The following is a 7,269-nucleotide window of genomic DNA, read 5'->3' on the forward strand; positions in this document are numbered from 1 at the left end:
TCAGAATTTGAATCCGGGCTTCCTAAGCATGATTTTCGCCTTTCGCCTTTTTGAGTGATGACGTCAGCATGACGTCAGCGGGTGGGACCCAGTACGGCGGATTACGTCAGCATGATGATGTCAACAGGGTGATGTCAGTAGTACGGCGGGTGACATGGCATTGACATGGTGGCAGTGACGTGGCAGGGTGACTTGGCAGTGCGGTGGCAGGAGGCCGACGCAGGTTGATGACGTCAGCGATGACGTGGTGCTGACGTAGGAGGGCGGAAGGCGGTAAGCGGTTTCGGGGCGCACCGCCTTGGAGCAAAAGTGGTATTGTCAGAGGGGGCTCCGCCACAGCCGGGAGGGCGACGCATGGCGGGAGTACGGCGGGAAAACCGCCCATCTCCCGGACGCTAAACATCGGCGGCTTGGGATATGAGGAGGCCCGCCCACCGTAGATCTTGGGCGTGAACGATCGGACGGCCGGCGACATGGATGAGGCGGCGGAGGGATAAGGGACAGGGCCCGCGGCGCGTTTATTTAATTTTTTGTATGGCGGGGGGGGTTTAAAACATTAGGAAAGTGGGTTTTTGCAGGTTTTGCGCGCCGGGGTAGATATTTAGAGGCAAAACTTTAGAATAAAGGCGGAAAAATAGGTTTTTCAGGGTTAGGACTTAGGGGAACTAGTTGTTATTCTGACCAGATGTCAGAGTAACTCCAGGACACGGATGGGCTAATTAACAGCCCCAGATGGACTGTTATTTTCCAAAACTTATACAATAGGGCTATAGTGCCGGGGATGGGGAATATGTACATAGGGGAATTTTATACATAGTTTTAGTAGGGGAAGGGGAGATAGATAGGGAGCTATATAATAGAATTAGTAGTTAATATGGAGGTGACCAAAAAGCGCTAAGTATGTGACCTTAGGCTATTTTGGGGGAAAAGTGACTCATAGAGTGAAACAACAGGACTCCTAAGCAAAGAGGACCTTTACTTAGGCAAATATAATGGAAAATGATGAAACTAAGAGGAATCAAGCAGATCTTGACCTCTTCAGGGAAGTTAGTAAGTGATTTGGGAAAGAAGAAGAAGGGGGAGTTAGTTATGTCCAGCTTGAGCTCCTCCAAATGCAAAACTGCCTCCAACTTGTGATCTGAAAAAATATGACACTTGACAACATGAAATGGATCACAAGCCATGATTCTGCAACCACACAGCTACCTACCCAGCCTAGTCACCTAACATTTTTTCTTCTTTTTGGTTTGGGTGCACTTAGACTTGCAGACCCAGCTTTACAATTTTTCTTTTGACTGTCCTCCTATCTAAATCTACACTTATTTCTGCCAAGGGCCCAGATTAAGCAGTTGGGCTCCTTTGATTCTCTACCTATCTACAAATCTGCCAAGATTAAGCTGTTTGGACAGATAATGATTCTCTATATTCTAAAACAGGAAATTGAAACCTAGGGAGGCCAAGATTAAGCTGTTTGGCCTTCCCTTAACTGAAAAACTCTTCAAAAATGGAACAACTCATCAAAATTGGAGTACAGCAGTGGCATTTAGACTAGCACACTTTCATGGTCTCTTCTTTGGCCTCTTCTGGAAATATGGAACCTTGCAGCAAGAAAGATGACATATTTGGCATGTAAAAATGTCAATCATGAAAAATGAACACCTGTTGCAACAGGAGGCTAACACATTACACAAATGAACAATTCTTGGATGATACAAATGACAAGACCTCCTTTATATATATAGGAGTCTAATGGGTCATAATATAATCAGAGCCAACATAACAATAATAATGCAAGGGCACAATAATAACAATAGTGGTCTTCTATGGGGCACACTAATAACAATATGGGGACTACATGGGCACAACAATATAATAAGGGGGTTGTAATTGTTAGCACCTAAATTTGCCTTAGGCTGAAGGAAGGCAAAAATTAGGGTAACCACAAACCACGCTCAGTCTGGTAGCTAGCCCTACCAGAGCAGGAGAGGGCTCTCTCCGAGTCACACTCAGCGAATGGATAGGCAAAATGGTCTGACATGACTTGCAATGCAATATTTACCTTAGGCTAGTAAGTGAAAAGGGATTTTGGAAAAGATTTTTGAAGTGGCTGAGCTTCTGGGATGTATATGGGACTGGCGCTTAACAAAGAACAGAGAATTGAGATTGAAGGCACAGATTATTCCGTGAGGCAAGGTAGGCAGGAAGCGCAGCAATTTCGACTTAAGGTGACACGGAATGAAAAGATTGTTGAAGATAGTGAAAAGGGCATGGTCGCATGAATCCTTTTCAACAGAAGAATAACACTGCACATGAAATTTTCCCACAGGCAGAGCAATATAAATTGAATTCTACCTAATCTCACTTAGAAAATTTCACTAAAATGAAACATGAAATGAATTATGAAACATAACAAGATACATATGGAACACGAGAACACATTTGATACACTCACAACAACAAGAATCTCATGAAACAGAGCCGCTGCCTTTCATTAACTCTCTGTCAAAAATACACAGTGCAGAAACAGAGTTTCTTTCCCACAGTATCCCAAAAGTTACAAGCCAGCCAACCCGTTGCAAATAACTTGCTTACAATATATAGAAAGTGTAGAGAAGAGATGGAACGCCCAGGGGTTGGGAAGTTACTCAAATCATTTCAAAAAGGAGATGGAGAGCCAACCATCAGCTACAGGTGCAGCGCTCTCAAGCATGACATTTGGCTGGGGTGACCCTTTGCATTCTTTTGCCACTTGGATAGATGTCCACCTGGAGAGAAAACTCTTTAAAAGCCGCCTTTGGTGCCAAAAAACTGAAGAGTAAATGACCGGGCCCACTTGGAGAAGTCGCGACCCGAAATTTCGCGAAACGGGAGCAATTTGGCAGTTTTTTCCCCTGTGCGCCGCGCCAAATTCTCTGTGCATCACGCCACTTTGGAGCCTGTTTTGGGGCACTTTCAAGTGTCCAAAATGTTCCCAAGTGGGCTTGTTGGAAAGCCTATCCTGTCTACTTTCCAACCCAACTAAAATTTCTAAATTTGAAGCTCATTTGCCCCTCCAAAACTTCATTCTCCCAAGACTTCTTTCTGTGTGTCCAAAAAGTGGCAGAGAGGCCATTTTTGGGGTTTTTTTGACCTTTAGGAGACCCAAAACTTGTCAAAATTTCTTGCCCGAACTCCAATAGACGTATTTTTCGATGCTGAATCCAAATATGAAAGCCGTTCCTCGATTAGAGTGCTATAATTTTAGCGTCGCGCCAGTGGCGCGGCGCACAGGGAGAAATTTCCTATTTTGTGCCCAAAAAATTTGCCTGTGACCAAAATTTGCCCAAATTTTTTGAAATTTGGGCTGGAGGTTCCCTATGAAGTGCTTTGTTGTGCCAAGGAAGCCTCAGCCAAGATTTGAAGCTGATCTTTCTCCTTTGCCTCCTTTGCCTCTTTTGCCTCTTTTCTCGCTTTGCTCAATTTTGCCTTTAGGCTCCTGATTCTTGCTTTGGAACTCATGTTGCGGGCCTGGTAGTGATGAGTCAAGCACCTCAGCATGTATTTCTCCTTGTTTGCTTTTTCCAACAGCCTCTCCAAATGCATGTTGACCCTCTCAAGGTTGGACTCCCGGTCTTCATTGATTTCTTGCTCCAAAGATGTGAGCGGAACCCTTCTTCTTTGAGCAGCTTGGCGTTGTTCACGGATGTTCTGCAGCTCCATGATCATCTGTTGGTCTTCAAGCTGTTTGTTTCTCCGCTCCAGGTAGTTCATGTTCCACTTGGCCCTTTCTAAATCAATGGTCAAGTCTTCAATCTCTGATTGCTGCTCCTTGATGATCTCTATAAGCTCCTCATTGGTGGGTTCTGCATCTGTCTCATCATCCTGGAGGAGAACAAACTCAGTCTCTTGCTCACCTGATGGCCCTTCCTCCTGCACTGACTCCTTGCCCTTACTCTGCTCCTGTGGCGCTGATGTCGGAAGCGAGGCCCCTTCCACCCCGGGTGGAGATAACACTCGCTTAGCTGCTGCGAACAATGGTCTACTGCCCTTCTGGTATGTGATGTATACTGGCATGGTGGCAGTCTCATGACTCTCAAACTGATGTGAAGGACTCTCCACCTCACGCTCAAACTGATGTGAAGGACCTCCTGTGTCATGCTCAAACTGATGTGAAGGACCTCCCACCTCATGTTGTGCCCCTGATATCACCGGTGGAGCACTGAAGAAATCACAGGAGATGAAGTCCTCCCAAGCAATACCCTGCAATCCCAATTGATGGTCCACTAAAATCCGGATGAGAGCAAAATGATAGACATTGTTTAGCTGCTGTTGTGGGGTCTTGCGCTGCATGAAGTTTTTCATCTTCTCAATGTTGTTGCAGATGAAGAATGGGAGGCTCATCATCCACACCCTGGTGAAGTGCATGAGCAAGCGGATGTGATAGGAATAAAGGCGAGAAAACCTCCCCTCGCAACTAAAATACTTCATGATCAATCTCATGAGTGGGGCATACTCTTCCCTCAAAAAACTGAATGGAAAAACTCTGGTGAGCTGGCTCAAACAGCTGTCCTTGATGTAAGGCTCGTAGTGATGCCTCTCCACCTTCTTTTTCTTATGCCACTGCTCCACAATGTTTGGTATCCCTGTTGCCACTAATATAGCCTCCGGTGTCAAGGTGAAAGTGACCCCAGCCAGGACAGATTGGCCTCCCTGTAGATGAAGTGCAAAAAGGTGGGCCAACTCATGATGTACTCTGACATTTGCCACCCTTTGGCAAAATTCATAACATGCTAAGTGCTGGAAACAAGACATGGCAAGTGGGCATGCCTGTAGCTCTGTGAGGGTGTTTGGCTCGTCTCTGAGATGTCTGCCACTCCGGTGATGTCTCTTATGGGCCCTCTCTCCTGAAGATGTGTCACTGTGTGTATCCCCCTCATAATCTGATGAATTTTCTGATGCCATTACTGCTACTTGTACCCTGAGTTTAATGCTGCCCTCTGAATCCAATGAAACTGATGAATGCTCTGAAAATCTGTCACCAAGGGGACAATAAAACAGGGGAGTGTTAGGAGGGGAATGACGAAAAGGGGAATAGGGGTTTAAAGGAGAAATTTATCAGGGATTTGGGAGTGTTTGGGGTATGGTTTTGATGGGGTAGGGTTTGGGATTTTTTGGGCTATAGGAATAAAAGGGATGCACAGATATGATTACAATGTAGCTAGGGTGATGGTAAGGGGAAAATGCTACAGGGAAATTAGTTGATAGGGGTGGGGTAAAAGAATACTTCAGCAACAATGTCACTGTAGCAAAACCCTAGTTTTTTTATTTTCTTTGTGTATTCCTTTGTTCATAAAAAAAATTTGGCATTGGATTTATACTCATCCAAATCATGATATTCTTATCAATTTTAATGCCAAGAGTGAAGGTACTTGCCCCACCTTTCAATTTTGATAGGCATTCACAACAATTTTGGGCGATTTAGTGGGTTTTTAGGCTCACAGGCCTGTGCGCCGCGCGCTTTGCCCAGTGCGCCGCGCCAGTGCAATGTTAACACTGTGGCCGGGCTCCCAGTGCGCTGCGCGCCCTGAGTGCGCCGCGCCACCTTGTGTGTGCGCCGCGCACTGTGACTTCACCCTACGCTTGCTTGAAAAACAGGGGAGAGGGCTTTAGGGCGTTTTTGGGTGGTTTCTTTAACAGACAAGGTGGAATGGAGGTGGCAAATGACGAGGAGTGAGGGGACAAGGGGATGGGAGAAACCTTGGTGGTGTCTTCGAATTTGCAAACCCCGTTTATCATTTTTGCTTTGGTGATTATTTGCATGGATGGCCAATATGCTTTGGATCTCATTAGACATCTTAGAAACACCGTTATTGACCAAATTGACAGAGAAGAGGTTTCATTCGAGCCTACCTCTTGTTTGCTAGCCTTCAATCGGGATATAGAATGAATTTGCAAGTGTTTTGAGCTCCCTGGCTGTGTGCGTCGCGCGCCAAGCCCAGTGCACCGCGCGCCCTGAGTGCGTCGCGCCCTTGTTGATTTTTCACTGTGGGCTGGTTGCCGGTGCATCGTGCCCTCCGTGTGTGTCGCCCACCCTGGTGTATGCGCTGCGCCACCTAGAAATCTGCCCTCACTTACTCGAATTCCTCCTACTTAGCTCTCTTTTCTTCAACAATGCCTCTCTCAAGCTTTTTCATATCACAATGACTTAGTTTTGGGTCAAAACAAATATATATAGGCTTTGAGAGAGTTGGGTTCAATTTTTTCTTCTTTGAAAACCCACTTTCTAATGTTTATGTTTTGCACTTTTTTATTGACTTTAAAACACTCTGCTTTTCCTTTTTTCTTTGAAATTTTGGCTCTCATGATAAAATTTTCGGCATTTCTTTGCAGGGACTGTGTGACTGGGCCTCTGGCTTTGAAATCCATGACTGCATCTGAAAATGTCAACTGGCGATTTTTGGAAAATTTTGTCATAGTTGACCTTGTTTGACTTTTCTTCAAAACAGAGTTTTGAAGAAGAGTCGATGTCTCTTCAGGTGATGATGAAGCTTTCTGAACTGTAGCTGTATAAGGTCTCCTTCTGGCCTGCATGGCTTGTTCTTGACATGTTTTTCAAAGACTACATTGATGATTTCCTAGACCCAACAATAAAAATGACTTTGTACTGTAATATGACCAGACCTTGACTATCATGAACTTCAGTGATTATGGACCAAGACCTGAACCAGCAGGGGCCAGAGATGAGGGAAAATGACCAGCATGACTATCTCTATCAGATCATGGCATGTCCCTAGCGAAATGCAGCTGAGTGGATGGAGCGGGACACCTAAAATTGAAATGCACAAAGAGCTTTGATCTCTGACGGAGGGCTGACCAAACCGACTCTAACAGTACTAATAACAATAAGGGGTTACACTAGTAGTATAGGGACCTAACAACGAAGGTATTCACAGTTGGACTAAACCGACCCCTCAAACATCTCAAGGGTGCAGAAACTTGGTTCCAGCATCCCCCCATACTGCTTCGGGTGAGACCTCAGTCCGCACTCTGCGGACTGCTGCCGAAAGGGCCAGTAGTGTAGGGATTTGTTTGGCTAATTAACTCCAAACCTGGGTTAGGCCCCCTCGAGCCAACATTTAAGCATGGAAATTAGCTGCCACTTCGATGCCTTGTCAGTTGGTGTCACTTACGTATCAAGCCCAACCATCACATCGGGTTCACCAATCCCACATCACCCGAAGCGATATTTTAGGGGGCATGGGATCCTTTCATTAAGAACCACGTATCCAT

The sequence above is a fragment of the Pinus tabuliformis genome, chromosome J (genome assembly GCF_031772625.1).
Source record: "Pinus tabuliformis cultivar Carrire ecotype Pingquan chromosome J, CPIR1, whole genome shotgun sequence".
Lineage (NCBI taxonomy): Eukaryota > Viridiplantae > Streptophyta > Pinopsida > Pinales > Pinaceae > Pinus > Pinus tabuliformis.